Source organism: Ovis canadensis, chromosome 2, assembly GCF_042477335.2.
Source record: "Ovis canadensis isolate MfBH-ARS-UI-01 breed Bighorn chromosome 2, ARS-UI_OviCan_v2, whole genome shotgun sequence".
Lineage (NCBI taxonomy): Eukaryota > Metazoa > Chordata > Mammalia > Artiodactyla > Bovidae > Ovis > Ovis canadensis.
The window spans coordinates 48,560,834-48,586,533 of NC_091246.1; the positions used below are offsets into that span (position 1 = coordinate 48,560,834).

The 25,700-nt window shown below is 39.1% G+C and overlaps 1 long non-coding RNA gene across 4 annotated transcripts in view; it reads left to right on the forward strand.

Moving 5' to 3' along the window:
- LOC138433423 (uncharacterized) overlaps positions 1 to 25,700 on the forward strand; it is a 613,563-nt gene that overhangs the window by 68,533 nt on the left and 519,330 nt on the right. The window contains exon 3 of one of the 4 annotated variants that reach the window (XR_011254300.1): positions 18,904 to 19,000. The exons of the other annotated variants lie outside the window; for them this stretch is intronic. This is a non-coding gene — a long non-coding RNA (uncharacterized lncRNA). The remainder of the gene's footprint in view (positions 1 to 18,903; positions 19,001 to 25,700) is intronic. 4 annotated transcript variants of the gene reach the window in all.

Below are 25,700 nucleotides of genomic sequence, written 5' to 3' on the forward strand. Positions count from 1 at the left end.
GGTTCAACATAAGGAAGCATTTTAAATTTTTATTTTATAAAGAATTTGGTGAAAAATTGGGTTTCAGTTTTTTTAGTGGAGAATTAAAAGTTTAAAAAATTAATCTGAGTACTAATATAACAACTGAAAATGTGACTTAGGCAGAACAGTTCATGTATCTTGCTTTTTGTACTTGAAAGGGTTCTTTTAACTTCGATCTTGTAAAAGACATCATAATAATAAAAAAGAAAAGCAACCTAATAAAAATGAGCAAAAGATTTGAACAGATATTTCACAAAGGAAGATATACAAATGGCCGATAATAAGAACAGGATAATATGCTCAACATCATTAGTCATCAGGAAAGTACAACTTAAAACCACAATGAGGTAACATTTAATACCCACTAGAATGAATAAAATTAAAGTCTTCAATTTGAAGAGGATGTAGAGCCACTAGGACATTTTCATGGTTGATAGGTTGGTGTGTGCAATGGCTTCATCACTTTGGAAAATAGTCTGAACAGTTTTTAAATAGTTAAGTAGACACTTCTTTGTGTCCCAGCAATTTCACTCATAAGTATTTAACCAAGAAAAATGAGAAATATCTCAAAAGCACGTGCACAAAGTTAATGTACAGCATTGTTCATAATAAATAAAAACTTCAAACAACCGAGGACTCCATCTGCATGAGAGTGGATAAAGGTACTATGGTCTATTTAAATAATGAATACTACTCAGGACTAAAAATGGCAAATTACTCTTATACACAACATGAAAACAATCTAAAAACAAACCCTTCAAACTCTAAAAAACTATACAGAGTGAAAGAAGTATACAAAAGAATAAAAATTTAATGTTTCCATTTATATAAAATTCTAGAACAATCACAATATATGTTGGATATATAATATACACAATATAATATATACAATATATAATATATACCATATATAATATATGTTGAAAAAATCAGAACAGTGTTTGCCTCTGGTAAAGTATGGGCTGAGATTGACAGGGAAAGACAAGAGGGAGATTTCTAGTGGTTTATACGGGTATGCATTTGTTAAACTCATCAGCTGTCACACTATTTATGAATTTAACTATACATAAATTTATCTCAAAAACAGATAAAACAAATACTAAAATCCAGTTAATTATATATATGCAAAAGTGTTTTGGGGGAAAGTGTTCTGATACTGCAGATTATCTCAAAATGCATTAAAAATTAATATGGAATGATGAATAGGTGGAAAGATAAGTTGTATAGCTATGTGATAAAGCAAATACGGCAATATGTTAATTGTAAAATCTAGTCAGTGGGTGTATATGTGTGTGTGTGTGTGTGTGTGTGTGTGTATGTTCGCCATAGAATTCTTTCAACTTTTCTCTATGTTTAAAAATTTTCATAATAAGATATTGGAAAAAATAAATAGCAAAGTGGAAAGAAATGTTATCAAATATATTAGTTAATAAGAAGTGATGCTATATTATTTAATGGATTATATATAGTTCATCAAAGAACCAGCTTAAGCACAAATATACTACCACTATATAATAAATTACAATAAATACATAGATACACCTCATTTAGGACCAGTCCTAAACAGTGTTGCTTTGAAGTAGTGAGGGTTATCTCAGAAATATTTTTATGTTAAAATACACATGTCTTCTTAAATGCATGTGAATTCACTTAGTCTAAAAATTAAATAATTCTCTAACATCTGATTTAGGTAATGAGGCATGTACTCTCTAAGATCTGTTTGCTCTCAGACCCATTCCTTGTCCTTGCCCTGATCTACTCTGTGTCCCATGGGGCCTGATCCCACAGGCACCTTTCTCAGGCTCTTCCATCAGCTGGGGTACAGAAGTCAAGCGTGGAAGACACTGACAGGAGGCTGGAAAAGAAGAGGAAAGGAGAAAAGGGGATGTTTCTCCCCCTTTCTACCATGGGCAGTCTTTATAGTAGTAGCTGCAGTTTCTCTGTGACTCCAGCTCTCAAAAGACATGCCTGCAATGGACCCTCCACCCTGGGCTCCGGTGTCACCACCTCTTTTCTTTGTCCCTCCAGTCTAGAAGTGGTAGTGTCTTCCCTTTGTTGCTAAGCTCTGAGTTGTTTCACTGTCCTCTGGTGAATTGACTCATCTGTCGCTTGTATAACCAATTCACTGCATTGCCTTCCCTCTTTTTTAAGTACTTAGAGTAATTCTGTTTTCCTGTTTGAGCCCTGCCTTATATATGTAATATTAATGGAGAGGAATCATGGGCAGAAAATTTTTGCTCTTTAAATTGAGAATGGCCATTTTCTGAAAGAATCTAGCCAATTTAGAAGCTGAGATTTGCCTGGAAATTGTGGGCATGTGGCAGGGGGATGACCCCAAGATTTCCTGGCCCTGAAATGAACAGGTTGAGGGCAAGGACGCCCAGGGGACAGAGTGCAGTGGAACGAAATGTATGTACATTCATTACAGCACCAAGCACTAAGGTCATGCAGTCGTCTCACAGTATGAAGGGGAACTGGTTCCAGGAGCCCCCTCCCCGTGGACATCAAAATCTGTGGATGCTCAAGTCCCTTATAGAAGATGGTTTATTATTTGCATTTAACTTTTGCATATCCTCCCATATACTTTAGGTTACTTACTTTAAACTAATACCACATAAATTCTGTGTAAATAGTTGTAAATACAAAGTCAATGCTATGTAAATAGTTGTTGATGTGCAGCAAATTCAAATTTTGCCTTTTGGAACTTTCTGGAGTTTTTTTGGAATATTTGTGATCCAAAGATGGTTGTGTCTGAGGGCACAAAACTCGCAGATGTGGTTGGCTGACTGTTTGGTCCTTTTAACTGTATAGTTCAAGTGCAGCAGATTGAGATCCATCAAAAGCTCACAGTCAGCCAGAGCTAGTGAGGGACCCATCACTCTGTTTGCTTGTTCTTTCTGTGATGATTTCTCTTTTCAACATTGTTTCCATTGTGTGTTTTTTTTTTTTTTTTCCTGATAAATAGGCTTGATCCATAAGGGTTGATAGAGGTGTACAAGTAGGAGTGTTGGAATTGCCACAAAATTACTATGCTTCATGTGTAAAATGCTATTTCTCTGTAGTGGCTGATCTGGTCAAGGAAGTAAATGGTATAAGTCAGCCATCCAGTAAGATTTGCTGGAAATCCTCTCAAAGGGAGACGGTGAAAAGGGCAGGTTCTGTAGCCAGCCTGCCTGATTCCAGCCTTGGCCCTGCTGCTTTCCTGCTGTCCTTGGGCAAATTAGGTGACCTCTCTGCCTCACTTTCTGTATACATAAAATGAATATAATCATAGTACCTACTTTATAAAGGAATTGTGAGAATAAAATGACTTAATACCCCCTTAGCTAGAAGGTTCTCAGACTGTAGTTCTATAGTAAATACATATCTTTTCTTTGTCACCTAGCATTCAAATCCACTTTCTGTGTTTGTGGAATCTTGTGTAGACTTGGGGAGAAGCAGGGTCCACCCATGTAGAGGCCAAAAGTATCATTTATTTTCTTCTGTCTTGCAGGAAAAAAAAAAAAAAAGCTGGCTAACTTTAGCCATAATCTCCTGCTCAAGAATTTCAGTCTGTGGTGAATTACCTAAAGAAATGGACATTTAAAATTTCTTGTGGTGGTGGTGGTGGCTGTTGTACCCAGTGATGGTTGTGTCAGCAGTTTTAGTGGAGTTCCCTAAGCTGTGGGTGGTGGCAGTCCAGCCATGCCAGCCAGAGTTCAGTGGTGATGACTGAGTGCCTAACCAGGCTATTCCTGGCATGTGACCTTGTCGATAGTTCTGGTTACCTATATTTTCCCAATTTTTGCTTGTATTTTGACCTTAGTTCTTCAGTCTTTGTGTTGATTCTGTGAAGTACCCAGTAGTTTTCGATTAATTCTCTCTCTCTTTTTATCCCAGTAGCCAGTGTCAATCTTATTGTTTGCATCATGAAAGTCTGCCTAATGTACTGATTTTCTGTGACCCACTCACAGATGCCCATAACTACAGTGGCTAGTTCTTCATGTCAGAGCCAACATGTTGATATGTAGGAAAGTCTAACCTTTATCTGTTGCATTAAATCTCAATTTTTAATGTATAGGCTTTGTATACCTAGACATAATCATCTGTATTTCTTGTCAGAAATTTGCTGTGGTACTACAATATTCATTATATTTATACAGCTCATTTCAATTTATGAAGCACCTACTGAACATTTACTTTGTGCTAAGTGATAGTTAGGCTTTGGAGACACAAAGTCAAATATAACAAGGTCCCTTCTGCACATATTTAGAAACCTGGCTGTTTAATGTGTTATATCATGGTGAGATCTGGGCAAACCAATTTAGCTACATTCAAATGGGGAAACAAAGAAAGAATGGGTAAGAGTAAAGCAGTGTGACATGGTGGTAAATCTTGGTATAGAGGTTGACCAGCCTTGGTTCATATCCAGGTATTTATTTGCTGTGTTATGTAGGACAGACTACTTAACCTATCTAAACCTCAGTCTGTTTGTCTGTAGGGATGAAAGTGAAAAGTGAAAGTGAAGTCACTCAGTCGTGTCTGACTCTTCGCAACCCCGTGGACTGTAGCCTACCAAGCTCCTTCATCCATAGGATTCTCCAGGCAAGAATACTGGAGTGGGTTGCCATTTCCTTCTCCAGGGGATCTTCCCGACCCAGGAATCGAACCCGGGTTTCCCACACTGGAGGAAGACACTTTAACCTCTGAGCCACCAGGGAAGCCCATATTCCTCATATTATTTTGAAGTTTAAATGAGATAATGAGATAAACTGATTACCACAGTGCTATAATGCATGAATCTCCCCTCTAGCAATTTTTTTCCCCACTCTTCCTTGCATGAAGAGTGATTCATTTACTCAACTGCTATCTGATCTTTTCCCTTGAGTGTACCTCTTTTAGACACTGATCATTAAATTGTTACAGAGTCTTCAGCTCACTTAAAAATGTGTATTAAAAGTATTTTATTGCCTTTGAAGTCCTTTGCAAAGTATTTTTCAAATTATATTTGGTCTAGTTTTCAGTTTATAGCTAACCTGCTCTGTTTTGTGTGCTTCTTTGCTTTCTTTAAAAGGGGTAATTTTCTACTATTAAAAACTGGTTTTTTTTTTCCCCCCTAAACCTCTGTAATTGTTGTTGTGGCCATCAATCAGACAAGGTGGGAGTTTTGTTTGTTTATTCTTGGAAGGGTTTTTAATTAAAAATTTTTTTTGGCATACTCCCTTCCCAATCTTTGGGCTTTCCAGGTAGCTGAGATGGTAAAGAATCTGCCTGCAATGAGGGAGACCCAGGCTTGATCCCTGAATCAGGAAGATCCCCTGGAGAAGGGAATGGCTACCCACTCCAGTGTTCTCACACGGAGAATTCCATGGACAGAGGAGCCTGGTGGGCTACAGTCAATGTGGTTGCAAAGAGTCGGACACAACTGAGTGACTAACACTAACTTCCCAATCCTATAGATATTTTTATTTTTGGCTTTTGATGAGATGTTTTAAAATAGTCTCAAGGCTTCTATCTTATTTTCACTTTTCATTCATTTCATCTCCACCTCAACATCTGCATTTGCTTATATTGAAATCAGCAAAAATGATACCAAACCAAGGATTATAGACTAAAGTTCTAAGTGCTGTTGACTTCAGTTCAGTCACTCAGTCGTGTCCGACTCTTTGAGACCCCATGCATCGCAGCACGCCAGGCCTCCCTGTCCATCACCAAATCCCGGAGTTCACCCAAACTCACGTCCATTGAGTCGGTGATGCCATCCAGCCATCTCATCCTCTGTCGTCCCCTTCTCCTCCTGCCCACAACCCCTCCCAGCATCACAGTATTTTCCAATGAGTCAACACTTTGCATGAGGTGGCCAAAGTATTTGAGTTTCAGCATTACCATCAGTCCTTCCAATGAACACCCAGGACTAATCTCCTTCAGAATGGACTGGTTGGATCTCCTTGCAGTTCAAGGGACTCTCAAGAGTCTTCTCCAACACCACAGTTCAAAAGCATCAATTCTTCGGCGCTCAGCTTTCTTCACAGTTCAACTCTCACATCCATACATGACCACTGGAAAAACCATAGCCTTGACTAGACGGACCTTTGTTGGCAAAGTAATGTCTCTCCTTTTGAATGTGCTATCTAGGTTGGTCATAACTTTCCTTCCAAGGAGTAAGCGTCTTTTAATTTCATGGCTGCAGTCACCATCTGCAGTGATTTTGGAGCCCCCCCAAAAATAAAGTCTGACACTGTTTCCACGATTTCCCCGTCTATTTGCCATGAAGTGATGGGACCAGATGCCATGATCTTCGTTTTCTGAATGTTGAGCTTTAGGCCAACTTTTTCACTCTCCACTTTCACTTTCATCAAGAGGCTTTTTAGTTCCTTTTCACTTTCTGTCATAAGGGTGGTGTCATCTGCATATCTGAGGTTATTGATATTTCTCCCAGGAATCTTGACTCCAGCTTGTGCTTCTTCCAGCCCAGCGTTTCTCATGATGTACTCTGCATTGAAGTTACATAAGCAGGGTGACAATATACAGCCTTGACGTACTCCTTTTCCTATTTGGAACCAGTCTGTTGTTCCATGTCCAGTTCTAACTGTTGCTTCCTGACCTGCATACGGGTTTCTCAAGAGGCAGGTCAGGTGGTCTGGTCTTCCCATCTCTTTCAGAATTTTCCAGTTTATTGTGATCCACACAGTCAAAGGCTTTGGCATAGTCAATAAAGCAGAAATAGATGTTTTTCTGGAACTCTCTTGCTTTTCTATGATCCAGCGGATGTTGGCAATCTGATCTCTGGTTCCTCTGCCTTTTCTAAATCCAGCTTGAACATCTAAGTTCACGGTTCACATATTGCTGAAGACTGGCTTGGAGAATTTTGAGCATTACTTTACTAGCATGTGAGATGAGTACAACTGTGCGCTGGTTTGAGCATTCTTTGGCATTGCCTTTCTTTGGGATTGGAATGAAAGCTGACCTTTTCCAGTCCTGTGGCCACTGCTGAGTTTTCCAAATTTGCTGGCATATTGAGTGCAGCACTTTCACAGCATCATCTTCAGGATTTTAAATAGCTCAGCTGGAATGCCATCACCTCCACTAGCTTTGTTCATAGTGATGCTTTCTAAGGCCCACTTGACTTCATATTCCAGGATGTCTGGCTCTACGTGAGTGATCACACCACTGTGATTATCTTGGTCATGAAGATCTTTTTTGTACAGTTCTTCTGTATATTCTTGCCACCTCATCTTAATATCTTCTGCTTCTGTTAGGTCCAGACCATTTCTGTCCTTTATCGAACCCATCTTTGCATGAAATGTTCCCTTGGTATCTCTAATTTTCTTGAAGAGATCTCTAGTCTTTCCCAATCTGTTGTTTTCCTCTATTTTTCGCATTGATCGCTGAGGAAGGCTTTCTTATCTCTCCTTGCTATTCTTTGGAACTCTGCATTCAGATGCTTATATCTTTCCTTTTCTCCTTTGCTTTTTGCTTCTCTTCTTTTCACAACTATTTGTAAGGCCTCCTCAGACAGCCATTTTGCTTCTTTGCATTTCTTTTCCATAGGGATGGTCTTGATCCCTGTCTCCTGTACAATGTCATGAACCTCCATCCATAGTTCATCAGGCACTCTATCAGATCTAATCCCTTAAATCTATTTCTCACTTCCACTGTATAATCATAAGGGATTTGATTTAGGTCATACCTGAATGGTCTAGTGGTTTTCCCCACTTTCTTCAATTTAAGTTTGAATTTGGCAATAAGGAGTTCATGATCTGAGCCACAGTCTTGTTTTTGCTGACTGTATGGAGCTTCTCCATCTTTGGCTGCAAAGAATGTAATCAATCTGCTTTTGGTGTTGACCATCTGGTGATGTCCATTGTGTAGAGTCTTCTCTTGTGTTGTTGGAAGAGTGTGTTTGCTATGACCAGTGCGTTCTCTTGGCAAAACTCTATTAGCCTTTGCCCTGCTTCATTCTGTACTCCAAGGCCAAATTTGCCTGTTACTCCCTGGTGCCTCAGATGGTAAAGCGTCTTGCTTACAATGCAGGAGACCTGGGTTCATTTTCTGGGTCAGGAATATACTCTGGAGAAGGGAATGGCAACCCACTCTAGTACTCTTGCCTGGAACATCCCTTGGATGGAGGAGCCTGGTAGGCTACAGTCCTCGGGGTCACCAAGAGTCAGACACAACTGAGTGACTTCACTTCCAGGTGTTTCTTGACTTCCTACTTTTGCATTCCAGTCCTCTATAATGAAAAGGACATCTTTTTTGGGTGTTAGTTCTAAAAGGTCTTGTAGGTCTTCACAGAACCGTTCAACTTCAGCTTCTTCAACGTAAAGAGCTGGGACAGCTTCAAAGTTACTATGTGACTTTGGTTAGGTCACTCAACTACTTTGGCCTCCAATTTCCTCTTTAGCATAAGGAAAGGAATGTATTCATTTGCTAAACAAGTATTTATATGCACCTACTATAACACTATGCCAGGTGCTAAAAAAATCTGCAATGAACAGAAGAGTTGAGGTATCTTCTCTCATGGAATGTATACTTTAGTGCTCTTAAATTATATAAATTCAAAAACTATGTAAACCCTAAGGCACTTTTGAGTTTGTAGCAACGTAAGTATAATGAGAATTACACTTAGATTCAATTCTCTTGAATCAAATATAAGAACAATTTATGTGTGAAGTTTGTTTTGGACTTTTGGACATTCCTTTGACTTCAATAATTTGCACTTTGTCCTACAGGGTATTCCTTGGAAACCAGTGGGAGATGCTCTATCCAGAAAGGATTCAGGTCAAAATCTGCATATCGTATCCCCCTCTCTTTTAAAAAAATTGAATTGACTTATTTTTTTGGCTGTGTCACGTCCTGCAGGCTTAGTTGCTCTGGGGCATGTGGGCTCTGGGTCCCCCCAACAGGAATCGAATACCCACTCCCTGAATTGCAAGGCAGATTTTTTACCAGTGGACCATAAGGGAAGACCATATCCCCGTTTAAAAGTGAATCTTAAAATGTTTTTGGAAACACATTTTAGATCTCTGCTTTCTGAAGCACATTAGAAAGAAGAAATATTATAACAGTGCTCACTGACCTTTAATTTAGATGTGGGAGTCATCAGCATCAGTCAAAGAGGAAATGAAAGTTTTTTTGGTTGTGGCCAATATGAAAATACTTAGTGAACTATAAAATTGTATTCAGCTATAGATTATAAGATTCAGACTTAAATTGAAGAAAGTGGGGAAAACCACTAGACCATTCAGGTATGACCTAAATCAAATCCCTTATGATTATACAGTGGAAGTGAGAAATAGATTTAAGGGACTAGATCTGATAGACAGAGTGCCTGATGAACTATGGATGGAGGTTCATGACATTGTACAGGAGACAGGGATCAAGACCATCCCCATGGAAAAGAAATGCAAAGAAGCAAAATGGCTGTCTGAGGAGGCCTTACAAATAGTTGTGAAAAGAAGAGAAGCAAAAAGCAAAGGAGAAAAGGAAAGATATAAGCATCTGAATGCAGAGTTCCAAAGAATAGCAAGGAGAGATAAGAAAGCCTTCCTCAGCGATCAATGCGAAAAATAGAGGAAAACAACAGATTGGGAAAGACTAGAGATCTCTTCAAGAAAATTAGAGATACCAAGGGAACATTTCATGCAAAGATGGGTTCGATAAAGGACAGAAATGGTCTGGACCTAACAGAAGCAGAAGATATTAAGATGAGGTGGCAAGAATATACAGAAGAACTGTACAAAAAAGATCTTCATGACCAAGATAATCACAGTGGTGTGATCACTCACGTAGAGCCAGACATCCTGGAATATGAAGTCAAGTGGGCCTTAGAAAGCATCACTATGAACAAAGCTAGTGGAGGTGATGGCATTCCAGCTGAGCTATTTAAAATCCTGAAGATGATGCTGTGAAAGTGCTGCACTCAATATGCCAGCAAATTTGGAAAACTCAGCAGTGGCCACAGGACTGGAAAAGGTCAGCTTTCATTCCAATCCCAAAGAAAGGCAATGCCAAAGAATGCTCAAACCAGCGCACAGTTGTACTCATCTCACATGCTAGTAAAGTAATGCTCAAAATTCTCCAAGCCAGTCTTCAGCAATATGTGAACCGTGAACTTAGATGTTCAAGCTGGATTTAGAAAAGGCAGAGGAACCAGAGATCAGATTGCCAACATCCGCTGGATCATAGAAAAGCAAGAGAGTTCCAGAAAAACATCTATTTCTGCTTTATTGACTATGCCAAAGCCTTTGACTGTGTGGATCACAATAAACTGGAAAATTCTGAAAGAGATGGGAAGACCAGACCACCTGACCTGCCTCTTGAGAAACCCGTATGCAGGTCAGGAAGCAACAGTTAGAACTGGACATGGAACAACAGACTGGTTCCAAATAGGAAAAGGAGTACGTCAAGGCTGTATATTGTCACCCTGCTTATGTAACTTCAATGCAGAGTACATCATGAGAAACGCTGGGCTGGAAGAAGCACAAGCTGGAGTCAAGATTCCTGGGAGAAATATCAATAACCTCAGATATGCAGATGACACCACCCTTATGACAGAAAGTGAAAAGGAACTAAAAAGCCTCTTGATGAAAGTGAAAGTGGAGAGTGAAAAAGTTGGCCTAAAGCTCAACATTCAGAAAACGAAGATCATGGCATCTGGTCCCATCACTTCATGGCAAATAGACGGGGAAATCGTGGAAACAGTGTCAGACTTTATTTTTTGGGGGGCTCCAAAATCACTGCAGATGGTGACTGCAGCCATGAAATTAAAAGACGCTTACTCCTTGGAAGGAAAGTTATGACCAACCTAGATAGCACATTCAAAAGGAGAGACATTACTTTGCCAACAAAGGTCCGTCTAGTCAAGGCTATGGTTTTTCCAGTGGTCATGTATGGATGTGAGAGTTGAACTGTGAAGAAAGGTGAGCGCCGAAGAATTGATGCTTTTGAACTGTGGTGTTGGAGAAGACTCTTGAGAGTCCCTTGAACTGCAAGGAGATCCAACCAGTCCATTCTGAAGGAGATTAGTCCTGGGTGTTCATTGGAAGGACTGATGGTAATGCTGAAACTCAAATACTTTGGCCACCTCATGCAAAGTGTTGACTCATTGGAAAATACTGTGATGCTGGGAGGGGTTGTGGGCAGGAGGAGAAGGGGACGACAGAGGATGAGATGGCTGGATGTCATCACCGACTCAATGGACGTGAGTTTGGGTGAACTCCGGGATTTGGTGATGGACAGGGAGGCCTGGCGTGCTGCGATGCATGGGGTCTCAAAGAGTCGGACACGACTGAGTGACTGAACTAAACTGATAGATTATAAAGCTCTTTACTAGGGATCAGTAGTAATAATAATAATGAATAGTAAATGTATAAATTTTATTATTTTGCTGACAATATAGTATGTGACATATGCTTTGGGAAATCAATGGACTGATAAACTTTGAAACTTACTTGCCAATGGGTTATTAGTGGTATAGGAATTATTACAGTAGGAGTCCTTAAAATAATATTTAAGCCAAATCTTCTCTTCTTTCCCTTTATATTCCATTTAATTTTAAGTGGGCTATTTGTGGGATGATGTATGCCAGGTAGTAAGAAAAAGTTGGAATTATATTGAAGTAATTTTGGAACTATTATCACAATGGAGCCATCTGAAATGGTTGTTTGTAACAGATAATGGCTGTTAAGAAAAATAAAATGGAATTAAAGATGTATACAAAATGACAGAATAATCAGTAATGAGCTGGTGGAAAAATCCAGAACATATCTTACAGGAGAATCAACTCATAACAGGGTTTTTCTTGATTTGATAGGAAGAAATTAAGTGATAAATGTTAACTTTTGTCTGTCTCAAATTCTGTCATATCAAGGATAATACTTGTTTCAAGTCTCAATTATTATACTTGTATTTTTTCCTGTTCATGAATTCATGTTAAATTGTCATAATATAAGGGCTCTAATTTCATTTGTTTCCTTAGATCAATCTTTGGACATTTGGGGAACAATAATCACAATTACTGAATCACAGTTCAAACATGTATGTATTATACACATACAGAAATAACCATAATAACCATAAGAGAAGATAGAAGTCATGCAAAAAGAAAATTGGAGGTAAAGTGTTATTAAGATTTCAGAGGAGGGAAAGAGTAGAGGAAAAGAAGAAAATTTGTGCCTAAAATTTGTACTGGCCTTAAAAGGCGGTAAAATTCGGGCCTTCAGAGATGCAGGGAACACCTTCTAGGTAGACGGAACAGTAGTGCTATATAGAAGTAATATTGTCTTGGAGTTAACTGAACTTTGGTTCAGGTTTCTCTTTGCTAGTTTGACCTGTAAAAATTGGAATAATAGCATCAAAACTCTGCTACAGGGTTGTTGTGTGGTTTAAGTTGTATAATCCAGAGGAAATTCTTAGCCAAGTTCCTGGCAAAAGGTAGATACTTGGACCAAGACCCTCCCTTCCTTTTTAAAAAAATTTTTAATTGGAGAATAATTGTTTTATGATGTCGTGTTGGTTTCTGTGGTACAGCAAGTCAAATCAGTCATAACTATGTGCACGTGTATGTCCTTTCCCTTCTGAGCCTCCCTCCAACTCCCCTCACCACCACCGTCACAGCCACCTAGGTCCTCATAGAGCACCAAGCTGGGCTCCCTGTGTTATACAGCAGCTTCCCACTAGCTATCTGTTTCACATATGGTAGTGTATATATGTTGATGCTACTTTCTCAATTTGTCTTACCCTCTCCTTCCTCAGCTGTGTCCACAAGTCTATGTGCACTATGTATGTGGACTATGTGGACTATTTTCTATGTCTGCGTCTCTATTCCTTCCTTGCAGATAGGTTTATCAGTACCGTTTTTCTAGATTTCTTACATATGCATTAATATATGATATTTATTTTTCTCTTTCTTACTTTACTCCGTATAACAGGCTCTAGGTCCATCCACATCACTATAACTGACTCAAATTCATCGCTTTTCATGGCTGAGTAATACTGTGGATATTCCGTTCCTTTTTCATGTGAATGTGGAGGACATTTGAAGCCAAGCTAAGGAGTTTGTTGAAGACTTAATGCTGGTTCTACCATTTACTGGCCTCGTGACCTTTGCCAAGTTACTTAACCTCGCTCAGTCTTCTCATCTCTAGAAAGGAGCTAATAATATATCAGTTTCACAGGGTTGATGTAAGGAGTGAACCAGTTAGTTAAAGGTCTTATGAAATATGTGGCACAAGGGATGTACTTATATTGTTATTTTTCACTGGCCCTGAGGAGCAGGTGAAAGGTTTTGAGTTGGGAGTTGGGAAGAGTGACTCAGTCTTTTCTTTAGGAAAGTCAATGTGTTTGTGGTTTATGAATAGGAATTGGATAGTGAGGGATTAGGGTGAGACCAAAAGAGGGAAGAGAGTCGTTGCTGCTGCTAAGTCACTTCAGTCGTGTCCGACTCTGTGCAACCCCATAGATGGCAGCCGGCAGGCTCCACCCGTCCCTGGGATTCTCCAGGCAAGAGCACTGGAGTCGCTAGTGGATTGGTAAACACTCTGGATCAGAGGCACTGAGAGGCTGGTAAATGACAGCAGTAGTAGCAATGGAGAGGAGCCTCTCACTTAGACGAGAGACGTGCTTTTCAAACCTCAACATGTACATGAATTCTCTAGGGATCTTATAAAAATGCAGGTTCAGTAGTTCCAGGTGGGTCTGGAGTGCTGTGTTTTACAATAAGATCCTGGGTGGGTGCCAGTGATGCTGGTTCATAACCACACTGAATAGCAAAGAGTTTTGAAGGTAATTTAGAAGCCCTCAAAAATAGGAGAATTGACAGTTGATTGGTCTTAAGGGAAGGAGACAGAGAAATGGTGAGTTTCCAATAGAAGGAGCTAAATTGGGAAGGGAAAAGTGAAGTGATGAAGTTACACTACTTTGCTTTTAGGACTTGTAAGAGATAGAGTGGTATAATGGCATAAAGGTAGACTTATTATCAGAAGACCTGGATTAAATCGTGGGTTCACCAATTTTTAGAAAGATGACTTTGAACTTTAAGTCTCTTTCTTCAACTCTAAAGGAGACACTATAATGACTATTTCAAAGGATTGTTGGATAGATGAAATATATTGTTGTGAAAACTTTTCTCATGGTGGTCAGACCTGGGTGGCATCTACTGAATAAAAATGACATTCATAGACTATATGGAATTTTACTACTCCAGGCCCTCACAAGGTTGATCCAGATTTTAATATGTACATTTTTTTCCTACAATGTGCACGCTGGTACTTCAAATTGTACAGTAATTTGACAGCCTTCTGAACTTTATGTTTTCTAAGTATTCATTAGCTGACATAATTTCAGGGGATGTGAATGCCAGGATTGGCAGCAGGTCCATCAGAGCTACATCCATCAGAACCCTACAATTGTCTGATTCTTCCTTTTAAGGCACTTCTCCAAGAATAAACTGTCTGAATCAAAGAGGAAAATATCTGGTCAAATTCATTTATAATCATAGTTTCAATAATGGTAAATGGCAGGCTGTGGGATATATCTGTGGACTTTCACTTACTTTTCCAACCAGAGGCAGCATTATTGATGATTGAAGAATAAGCTCTTCGGGGCTTATCTACAGCCTTGACTTGGATGTTTTAGACTGGTTGAAAGTAAATATTTTTCTCTTAAACTTAATCTGAACTTTCAAAATGTCCTTGTAACTGTCCCTAAACGTAACTCAATCAGGGAGATTTTTAGGAATGAAGTTAAACTGAAGCAAAAAAATAAATATATGATAACAAAGAATTTATGGCACATATTTTATTCTGGAAGTCTTTATGACTAACTATTCATAATATTAACAAATTGTGGTGACACTGCAATGTTGCTGGACTATTCAAGAACAAGATCTTTTATTTCTTGCTTTATAAGAGAGATCAGAAAGAAACGAAAAGCTCTAGACCATATTATCAAGATGTCATCTCAAATATAACTGAGATCAAGTTATCTAAAGACTCGTTAAGTTGCAGTTGTTTTAAAAGACAACTTGTCCTTTCCAAAACTTAAATTATTCTGGAATATTCAGGGCTTGACCACAGGGATACCAACATAGCACATTTGGGAACTTGATCTTCTTTGGTATCACTTCAGGATGAGGAAATTCAGAATCATGTGCATGGATTGATTACTAAACGTATCATTTCAGTTACTACTTTGCCTCTCTGCATTTTGTTGTCCCCAGTATTCTCCATAGCCAGAACCCATTATTTTCATCAGCCCTAAAAAAACCTAGTTTTTCAAGGCTGAAGAGAGCTCCAGAAGAGAATTTCTGTTGCCAGAATTATTTTGATCTTGCTTGAGTAGTTGGCTGAAGTCCTTGCCAACTTATTTACCTCAATTAACTCCACAGGTATGGTTTCCTCAAGATGATCTCTAAGTGTGGTTGACTCTAGATTTAAAAAGGGAAGCCCTCCATCTCCCAAAATTACAGAACTATTGAGGCTCTTAGATACTTCCTCAAAATAACATCACACATTTTTTTCTTAAATTCAAAGACTTAATCTCAGTCTAATAGCTTGCTTGCCTAAGGAGCTAACCACCTCTATGTATAAATTACTTTCTATAGATAATTGCTATTAAAATATTCGTTGAATGAGTAGATTCTGTTATTTATTTTATCTCCTCCAGAGAATAACTGAGACTTTTTGAAACTTTTATCTAGCTATATTATTTTTCCCTCCATAAATCTCTTTCTGTATCTAACCATCATCCATCCAATAATCATAACTAGAAACCTGGGAGTTACCCTGGAGTCCTCCCTGCCCTTCCCATATCCATGTAGTTCCCAAGATTTGCTGACTTTTGCATCCTCAAGATGTGTTGGTTGACTCCGTTCTCCCTCTTGATCCCTCTGGCACTGTCTTGTCCAGGCTCTCACATTCCTCTCTGGGCTTTCCCAACAGCATCCTAATGGCTTTCTCTGCCTCTAGTGATGGCCTCCTCTGATTTACCCTTCAGAGTGATATATTTAAAATCCAGATTTGATCAGGTAATTTCCTTTCATTGGCTCTCCATCATCCACGATTAAAAAAAAGATCATTGGCATAAACTATAAGGCCTCCCCCAATCTGGCTTTTTTAATGAGCTTCTCTGGTTTATTTCCTACATGCTGTTCATTGCCTAACACTGCGTGCTGCAGTATGAGGCTCAGCCTCAGCACTGTTGACATTTGGGTCTAGATAATTGTTGGGGGGCAGGGGCTGTCCTGTGCCACTGTAAGATGTTCAGCAGCATCCTGGCCTCTACCCACTAGATGCCAGTGGTACTCTCTTCTCCCAGCTATGACAACCAAAAGTAACTCAAGGCATTGCTAAATATCCCCCAGGGGACAAAATTGCCCCTCGTCAGTAAATCAGAAATTAGCCAATAATGCATAAATCCATGCTTATAAAAGTTGAAACAATATAGAACATAGAATTATTAATTAAAGTGAGAGTTTTCCAGGGTCAAAGCATTCTCATTAAAAAAAAAAAAAAGATTTACTACACACTGCCTCAGCATTATCTCTACTAGACATGCCCCCTACCTTTGTGGCCATCGCCCCCTCATGGTTGCAGGATTGTGTATTGAGGATGGAGGCTTCACCCACTCACCAGGTTATCAGAGCAGATGATTCACGTTTTGGGTCTGCCTAACTAAAAACTCAAAGGCCATTTAAACAAAGCTTCTATGGGCCACATACTTCTTCCTTCTCCAAATCCTTACAGTTCTTTTCTTTTCCATCCCCTAAAAATCCACAAACTGTAACAGTCAAAGCTGTTATCAAGAAAGAGACTTTATGACATTTTGAGTACAATATTACAAACATCAGTCCATAGGCAGCACCAGAGATTCTGCTTCATCTGAGCAAGGGTGAACCCTGGAGTGTGTGTGTGTGTGTATTTTTACTGGCTCCCTACTCCCGGAGGAGTCTGATGTATAGTCTGGTATGGAAGCCAGAGACTAAAGAATACAAGTTAACATGTAAAAAGATGCATACAGGTATCCAACATTTTGACAGCTGAGTACACCACTTCACGTTCACATGGATACAGCACGAAGTAGTAGCCACACTTAAATTCCAAGTTACATAAATTGTTATAGCAGATGGAAGAAAAGATGCCTAAATATGCCTATATCCTAAATACTGAGCAGGCCTTAAAAACAAACTAGGTAAAGAGGAAATACCTGTGAAGGCTCTTTATGAAGATAGCAAAAGCATGCTTGATGGTGGGAAAATGTAGCTACTTTCATAAAGATTTCCAGCTATGGGAACAAAGGGGGAAAGAAATAAATCCTTTCCACATAAGTTTAATTCTAGAGACTCCATTCTTTACAAGTGGGAACTTAACCCTTTCTCCCAATTCTGTGAATTATTCTTTTTCAGCCTTCCTCAACACTTAGGATCCCATGGAGGCTGCTAAGAATGGTGGGGGTGAAGTGTTCCTAGTAGGAGAAATGAAGATGAGAGAGTGAAATGGAAAAACGCTTTAAGAGCTCTAATTGAGGCAAACCTGACTACAAGATTGTATCTGTGCTATGATTACAACTGTAAAAATTCTGTCTGCATATGGACAGGGACTGAAAGGGAGCATGAAAAAAAAATGTAAACAGTTTGGTTTGTAGGATGGCAGAATTTTGGGTGGATTTTTCTTTCTTTTATTTTGAGTTTTGTCAATGTTTTTGTAATGTTTTGCAATAAACAATACTATAAAAGAAGCAGCTGAACCTGCTGACTAATTATTGTTAGAAAGAGCAGCTTAGCGTCAACTCTGTCAGAGCTAAAATTCGCTGCATTTGACAGATGCTCTCCAGCATTTAAGTTGATAATATCAGATAACCTTAACGAAGAAGGCAATTCCTTCTGGTACAAAGTAGCATTTTAAAAACCATTTTATTTTTGCAGCTAACTCCTGACAAGCACACCAGGTATTAGTTAAATGGGAGCCATAAGGAGGGTGTTTCATTTTGTTGCTTTTTTTTTTTTTTTCAATAGTTGAAATGGTTGATCGGTTATGCTTGTCCTAAGAAAAGTCTTGGACCAAATTGTCTGCAATATGGTGAAACACTCAGGGTCTTTAAAAGAGTGTCTAAGTATGTGAGTGGATTCAAACTCCATTTTGAGGGAAATACTGCTGTCACCTGCAGGAACCCTTGCAGCTTATCTTTGAGCAGAAATGGGGTGGCAAATATACAAGTCATGTTCTTAAAAAATTGACAATGGAATGTCAACCTCACTACCTGCACATCTGGTGTTGAAAGTGTATGGATAATCAGCATCAAAGACTACTAGCACTTCAGGCACTTGTCAGCGAATTCAATCTTGAAGTGACCTTTATCTGTGCGCTTGCCAAGGGCTCACCTAAGACACGATGTTGGAGAGATGATGAACAGGCGAGCCCTCCATTCCTCTTCTAAGGACTCTAATCTCTGTGCCTGTGGGTTGTTGTAGTATCAGGAAGCAGCATACCTGGGCCAGATCACCTCTGTTCCCAACAGGAATGCCCTCATTGAGTTAAAAATTTAGTGTTATGCTCTGAGCTCTTATGAGATTCAATATAAGAATTGTCCATTGGTTCACCTGAATCTATCACAACAATGTTAATCAGTTATACTCTAATACAAAATAAATAAATACAAAGAATAGTCTATTGGAACATGCTTTTGCATTTTTGTTTTTTTTTTTGCAAATAATGCAGAGGATTTTGTACCTTATGTGATCTAAAATCTATTGTTGAAAAAATTGAGTGGTAAATTTCTTCCGGATTTAGGACATTAGCTTTGCTTGTAACACATATTAGAAAACAGGTTTTTCCTCTCTGTCCTTTAGGTACTGGGAAACTCCTGCTTAGTCACTAGTAATCCTTCTCTCACAATTTCATACAGATCAGAGCAAGTGAGGAACTCAGCAGAGTCAGGCGAAAGAAGGAGGGTACTATTAATATTTGGTGCCCATTCTGTTGCTGTGCCTGTTTCAGCTTAGGTAAGTAGGTACACTTTCAGTTTTAATGATCTCATTAGAATTTTTTTCTCTAAGAATTTGTTGTTCCTGAAGTGCTACATTTTTCATAAAAGAAGAAATGCATTTCATTTTCTATAAATATCAAAATTTATTAGTCATCATTAAAACTATTCATTAAAATTCAAAATTAGATGAGAGTGTTCTTCATAGATTTTTTTTAAGCCTTGAAGAGATCCATTTATTATAGCATCTATAGCTCTACTATTTAAGGAAATTATGACATAAGGTTCATAATTGAATTAAGCCAATGCCTTTGGCCGCATACTAAGAAGAAGTTAATAAAATATGGTGGGTAAAACTATGGTATCTTATAAGGAAAGTGTAGGCAACTGAGTAGAATTGCTTTTGATTTCATCCCAGTGTATCTAGTGGGGAACATAGTCATTCATTTGCTCATTTGGTCTTTCATTCATTCAACCTGTGCATCTAATATGTTCCAGGGACCATGTTAGGTGCCCAGGATATATCAGTAAACAGAACAGGCAGAACTCCCTGCCTTTACAGAATTTTATTCTAATGGAAAGGAGGGAAGACAGTAAGTAATAAAAAATTGTATGATATTAACAGTTGGTATTAAGTGCTGTGATGAAAAGTCAAGAGGATAAGAGAGAGATAGGGTGTACTGGGTGTAGGGGTGGAATTTGCTATTTTAAATAGTGTGACCAGGTGGCATCTGAGCCTAGATCGGAAGGAGAGAGCAATATCTCTCCAGGAAGAGTTTCCATGCACAGGGAACAGTTTGTGCAAAAACTCTAAAGCAGGTGTGTGCTTGGTGTGTTTGAAGAAAGACAGATGTGGCAGGAATGGAGGATGGGAGGGGAATTGTGGGAGGCCATTGAAGAATGAGGGAATCAGAGCTTGGAGGCTTCTTTCTTGTATTGATTTCAAGATTTCATGGGTCTGTGACTTTCTTGTCAACTAGACTGTTAACCTATTGAAGACTGGGACATGTTTTTATCCTCTCTGTAGTCCCTGATGTACTTGGCACAAGATATTGCATATAACAAGTACTCAGAAAAATACTTGTTGGTTGAATAATTTCATTTCCAAAATAAGGATAAGGATAAGGCATCCTTATCCAAGATGCAAACACTCCTGGAAGGGGAGTTCATACCTAGCCTAACACCTTAGTGTGGCTGAATTGACAGGACCAGTTTCATCCCTGAAATTCTGAGGTTCTGGAGTGGAAGAAGATTGTCAAATGAAGAAAAGAAAATTTACCTACATCACATCTTTGTCTATGGCTGATTTTGCTGAGTATAAAGTCTACCTAAAATGTCAAATGTCAGAATATGTATTAGAGTACAAAATATCTGAATGATATTTTAGTGATTTGAAAGAATTAAAGAACATCCAAGATAGTTTCTTCCTCTGTTTTCTGGGAGTACTTCCAATGGTGAGAAAATCTTGGTAATTCATGTCTATTACTTCTGTAGACTTCAGAGAAAACTGGTAGCTGAGGTTCAATGAGTTCCTTACCATAGAAAGTGTTAAATTAGAGGATTAATAGCCACTTTCAAGCCAGTCATCCATCCATCCACCCATCCAACCATCCAGTGAAAATTATTGAACACATACTATGGACTGAACAATGAAGGATTCCATGAAGGACTACAATGTTGAGGAACTCACAGGTGAGTAAGAAGAACCAATCTAATATGGTACACTGTGTTAAATATCATGCGTTAAAAAAACAAAGTTCCATGAGGTTAGGGAAGCTGGGAAATTCTTCGTATGGCAAATGCCATTTGAACTGTCTAAGCTCTTTAGTGATCTTCCCCCACCTCCCCCAACCCAAGGCAGTGTATTTCTCTCTACTGTTTTCCTGTGGTACTTTTTACCTGTTTCTGATTACAGCAGTGCCCTGTTTATTGCAATTATCTGTGTACTGTCTGCCCTGTATGCCTGACCCTTTAATGGCAGAGACTGTCTTATCATCTCTGTCCCTACCCAGTATCCAATAAAGGTCAAAAGGTGCTTGTTAACAGACTCAAAATTAATGAATCTTGAAGATTAAGTAGAAACTTGCTGGGTCCAGGAGGAGAGAGAAGGGCGTTCAAGACAGGGGCATGAACCTGTGAGAAGTGTGGCATCTAAGGGTATATAGCGTGTTAGGAAAATGGTTGTTAGGTTTGGAAGACTGACGTGGGGAAACATTCACGGGAGGGTTGGGAGATGATGAGTGAGGAATGAAGCATGGCATTCTGATGGCTCCCCTGGAAGTGAATGACTCAGCAGAATGTAAAGCACTTTAGAAACCATCAAGCAATATTTGCCACAGCTCTCCTGGAGCCCAACTCCAGCCTCTAGACTGGCCTTCCTCTTCATTCCACTTTGAGTCTCACTCATCCATTACAATCATGTTTGCTTTCTTCTGAGGGTTTGTTTGCAAAGCAAATTTTTACATTTTATTTTTCTTCTGTTTCTGTTTTACATTTATTGAGTTTAAAATATCTTTGTTGTCAATCATTAGGTTGTCGAATTTCTGTAAATTTTTCTCATTTTTCTTAAAAATTAATTTATTTATTGAAGGATAATTGCTTTACAGACTTTTGCTGTTTCCTGTCAAACCTCAACATGAATCAGCCATAGGTATACATAGATACCTTTTGAACTCCCTTTTGAACTCCTCTCCCATCTCCCTCCCCATCCCACCACTCTAGGTTGATACAGACCCCCATGTGAGTTCCCTGAGCCATATAGCAAGTTCCTGTTGGCTATCTATTTTACATATAGTAATGTAAGTTTCCATGTTACTCTTTCCATACATCTCACCCTTTCCTCCCCTCTCCACATGTCCGTAAGTCTATTCTCTATGTCTGTTTCTCCATTGCTGCCCTGTAAGTAAATTCTTCAGTATCATTTTTCTAGGTTCTGTATATATACATTAGAATATGATATTTATCTTTCTCTTTCTGACTCACTTCACTCTGTATAATAGGTTCTACGTTCATCCACCTCATTAGAACTGACTCAAATACATTCCTTTTTATGGCTGAGTAATATTCCATTGTGTATATGTGCCACAACTTCTTTATCTGTTCATCTGTTGATGGACGTCTAGGTTGCTTCCATGTTCTAGTTATTATAAACAGTGCTGCAGTGAACAAGGGGATCTATGTGTCTTCCAATTTTCGTTTCCTCGGCGTATATGCCTAGGAATGGGATTGCTGGGTCATAGGTGGTTTTGTTCCTAGTTTTTTAAGGAATCCCCATACTGTCTTCCATAGTGGCTGTATCAATTTACATTCCGACCAACAGTGCAAGAGCATTCCCTCTTCTCCACACCCTCTCCAGCATTTATTGTTTGTAGACTTTTTGATCAGGGCCATTTTGACCAGTGTGAAGATATCTCATTGTAGTCTTGATTTGCATTTCTCTAATAATGAGCGATGTTGAGCTTCTTTTGATGTGTTTGTTAGTCATTTGTATGTCTCTTTGGAAAAATGTCTGTTTAGGTCTTTTCTCCACTTTTTGATTGGGTTGTTTGTTTTTCTGTTATTGAGTTGTATGAGCTGCTTATATATTTTGGAAATGAATCCTTTGTCAATTGTTTCATTTGCTATTATTTTCTCCCATTTTGAGGGTTGTCTTTTCACCTTGCTTGTAGTTCCCTTGCTGTGAAAAAGCTTTTAAGTTTAATCAGGTTCTCCTTGTTTAATTTTGTTTTTATTTCCATTACTCTAGGAGGTGGGTGATAGAAGATCTTGCGTTGACTTATGTCATTGAGTGTTCTGCCTATGTTTTCCCCTAAGAATTTTATAGTTTCTGATCTTACATTTAGGCCTTTAATCCATTTTGAGTTTATCTTTGCGTATGGTATTCAGTTCAGTTCACTCACTAAGTCATGTCCGAATCATTGCAACCCCATGAACTGTAGCACGCCAGGCCTCCCTGTCCATCACCAACTCCCAGAGTTCACCTAAACCCTAGTCCATCAGTTTGGTGATGCCATCCAACCATCTCATCCTCTGTTTCCCCTTCTCCTCCTGCCCTCAGTCTTTCCCAGCATCAGGGTCTTTTCCAATGAGTCAGCTCTTCACATCAGGTGGCCAAAATATTGGAGTTTCAGCTTCATCAGTCCTTCCAATGAACTCCCAGGACTGATCTCCTTTAGGATGGACTGGTTGGCTCTCCTTACAGTCCAAGGGACTCTCAAGAGTCTTCTCCAACACCACAGTTCAAAAGCATCAATTCTTCGGCGCTCAACTTTCTTCACAGTCCAACTCTCACATCCATACATGACCACTGGAAAAACCATAGCCTTGACTAGACGGACCTTTGTTGGCAAAGTAATGTCTCTGCTTTTGAATATGCTATCTAGGTTGGTCATAACTTTCCTTCCAAGGAGTAAGTGTCTTTTAATTTCATGGCTGCAGTCACCATCTGCAATGATTTTGGAGCCCGAAAAAATAAAGTCTGACACTGTTTCCACTGTTTCCCCTGTTTCCCCATCTATTTCCCATGAAGTGATGGGACCAGATGCCATGATCTTCGTTTTCTGAATGTTGAGCTTTAAGCCAGCTTTTTCACTCTCCCCTTTCACTTTCATCAAGAGGCTCTTTAGTTCTTCACTTTCTGCCATAAGGGTGGTGTCATCTGCATATCTGAGGTTATTGATATTTCTCTTGGCAATCTTGATTCCAGCTTGTGCTTCCTCCAGCCCAGCATTTCTCATGATGTACTCTGCATATAAGTTAAATAAGCAGGGTAACAATACACAGCCTTGACGTACTCCTTTTCCTATTTGGAACCAGTCTGTTGTTCCATGTCCAGTTTGAACTCTTGCTTCCTGACCTGAGTATAGGTTTCTCAAGAGGCAGGTCAGGTGGTCTGGTCTTCCCATCTCTTTCAGAATTTTCCACAGTTTACTGTGATCCACACAAAGGCTTTGGCATAGTCAATAAAGCAGAAATAGATGGTTTTCTGGAACACTCTAGCTTTTTCCATGATCTGGCGGATGTTGGCAATTTGATCTCTGGTTCCTCTGCCTTTTCTAAAACCAGCTTGAGCATCTGGAAGTTCACTCTTCATGTATTGCTGAAGCCTGGCTTGGAGAATTGAGCATTACTTTACTAGCGTGTGAGACGAGTGCCATTGTGTGATAGTTGGAGCATTGTTTGGCATTGCCCTTCTTTGGGATTGGAATGAAAATGGACCTTTTCCAGTCCTGTGGCCACTGCTGAGTTTTCCAAATTTGCTGATATATTGAGTGCAGCACTTTTACCGCGTCATCTTTCAGGACTGGTATTCCATCACCTCCACTAGCTTTGTTTGTAATGATGCTTCCTACGGCCCACTTGATTTCACATTCCAGGATCTGGCTCTAGGTGAATGATTACACCATCATGATTATCTTGGTCGTGAAGATCTTTTTTGTACAGTTCTTCTCTGTATTCTTGCCACCTCTTCTTAATATCTTCTGCTTCTGTTAGGTCCCTACCGTTTCTGTAGGAAGTGTTCTAATTTCATTCTTTTCCATATAGCTGTCCAGTTTTCCCAGCACCATTTATTTAAAAGGCTGTCTTTGCCCCATTGTATATTCTTGCCTCCTTTGTCAAAAATAAGGTTCCAATAGGTGCATGGGGTTTTTTTTTTTTCTGGGCTTTCTATCTTGTTCCATTGGTCTATATTTCTGTTTTTGTGCCAGTACCATACTGTCTTGATGACTATAGCTTTGTAGTATATGATTCTTCCAGCTGCATTCTTCTTTCTCCAGACTGCTTTGACTATTCAGGGTCTTTTGTGTTTCCATATGAATTATGAAAATTTTTGTTCTAGTTCAATGATAATGCCATTGGTAATTTGATAGGGATTGCATTGAACCTGTAGATTGTGTTTTGTAGTATAATCATTTTCACAATATTGGTTCTTCCTACTCAGGAACATGGAATATCTCTCCATCCATTTATGTCATGTTTGATTCCTTTTATCAGTGTCTTATAATTTTCTGTGTACAGTTCTTTTGTCTCCTTAGGTAAGTTTATTCTTAGATATTTAATTCTTTTTGTTGCAATGGTGAATCAAATTGATTCCTTAATTTCTCTTTCTGACTTTTCCTTGTTAGTATATAGAAATGCAAGTGATTTCTGTGTATTCATTTTGTATCCTGAAACTTTGCTAAATTCACTGATTAGCTCTAGTAATTTTCTGATATTATCTTTAGGGCTTTCTATGTATAGTGGCAGAAAGTGAAGAGGAACTAAAAAGCCTCTTGATGAAAGTGAAAGTGGAGAGTGCAAAAGTTGGCTTAAAGCTCAACATTCAGAAAACGAAGATCATGGCATCCAGTCCCATCACTTCATGGGAAATAGATGGGGAGGCAGTGGAAACAGTGTCAGACTTTTCGGACTCCAAAATCACTGCAGATGGTGATTGCAGCCATGAAATTAAAAGACGCTTACTCCTTGGAAGGAAAGTTATGACCAATCAAGATAGCATATCCAAAAGCAGAGACATTACCTTGCCGACTAAGGTCCGTCTAGTCAAGGCTATGGTTTTTCCAGTGGTCATGTATGTATCTGAGAGTTGGACTGTGAAGAAGGCTGAGCGCCGAAGAATTGATGCTTTTGAACTGTGGTGTTGGAGAAGACTCTTGAGAATGCCTTGGACTGCAAGGAGATCCAACCAGTCCATTCTGAAGGAGATCAGCCCTGTGATT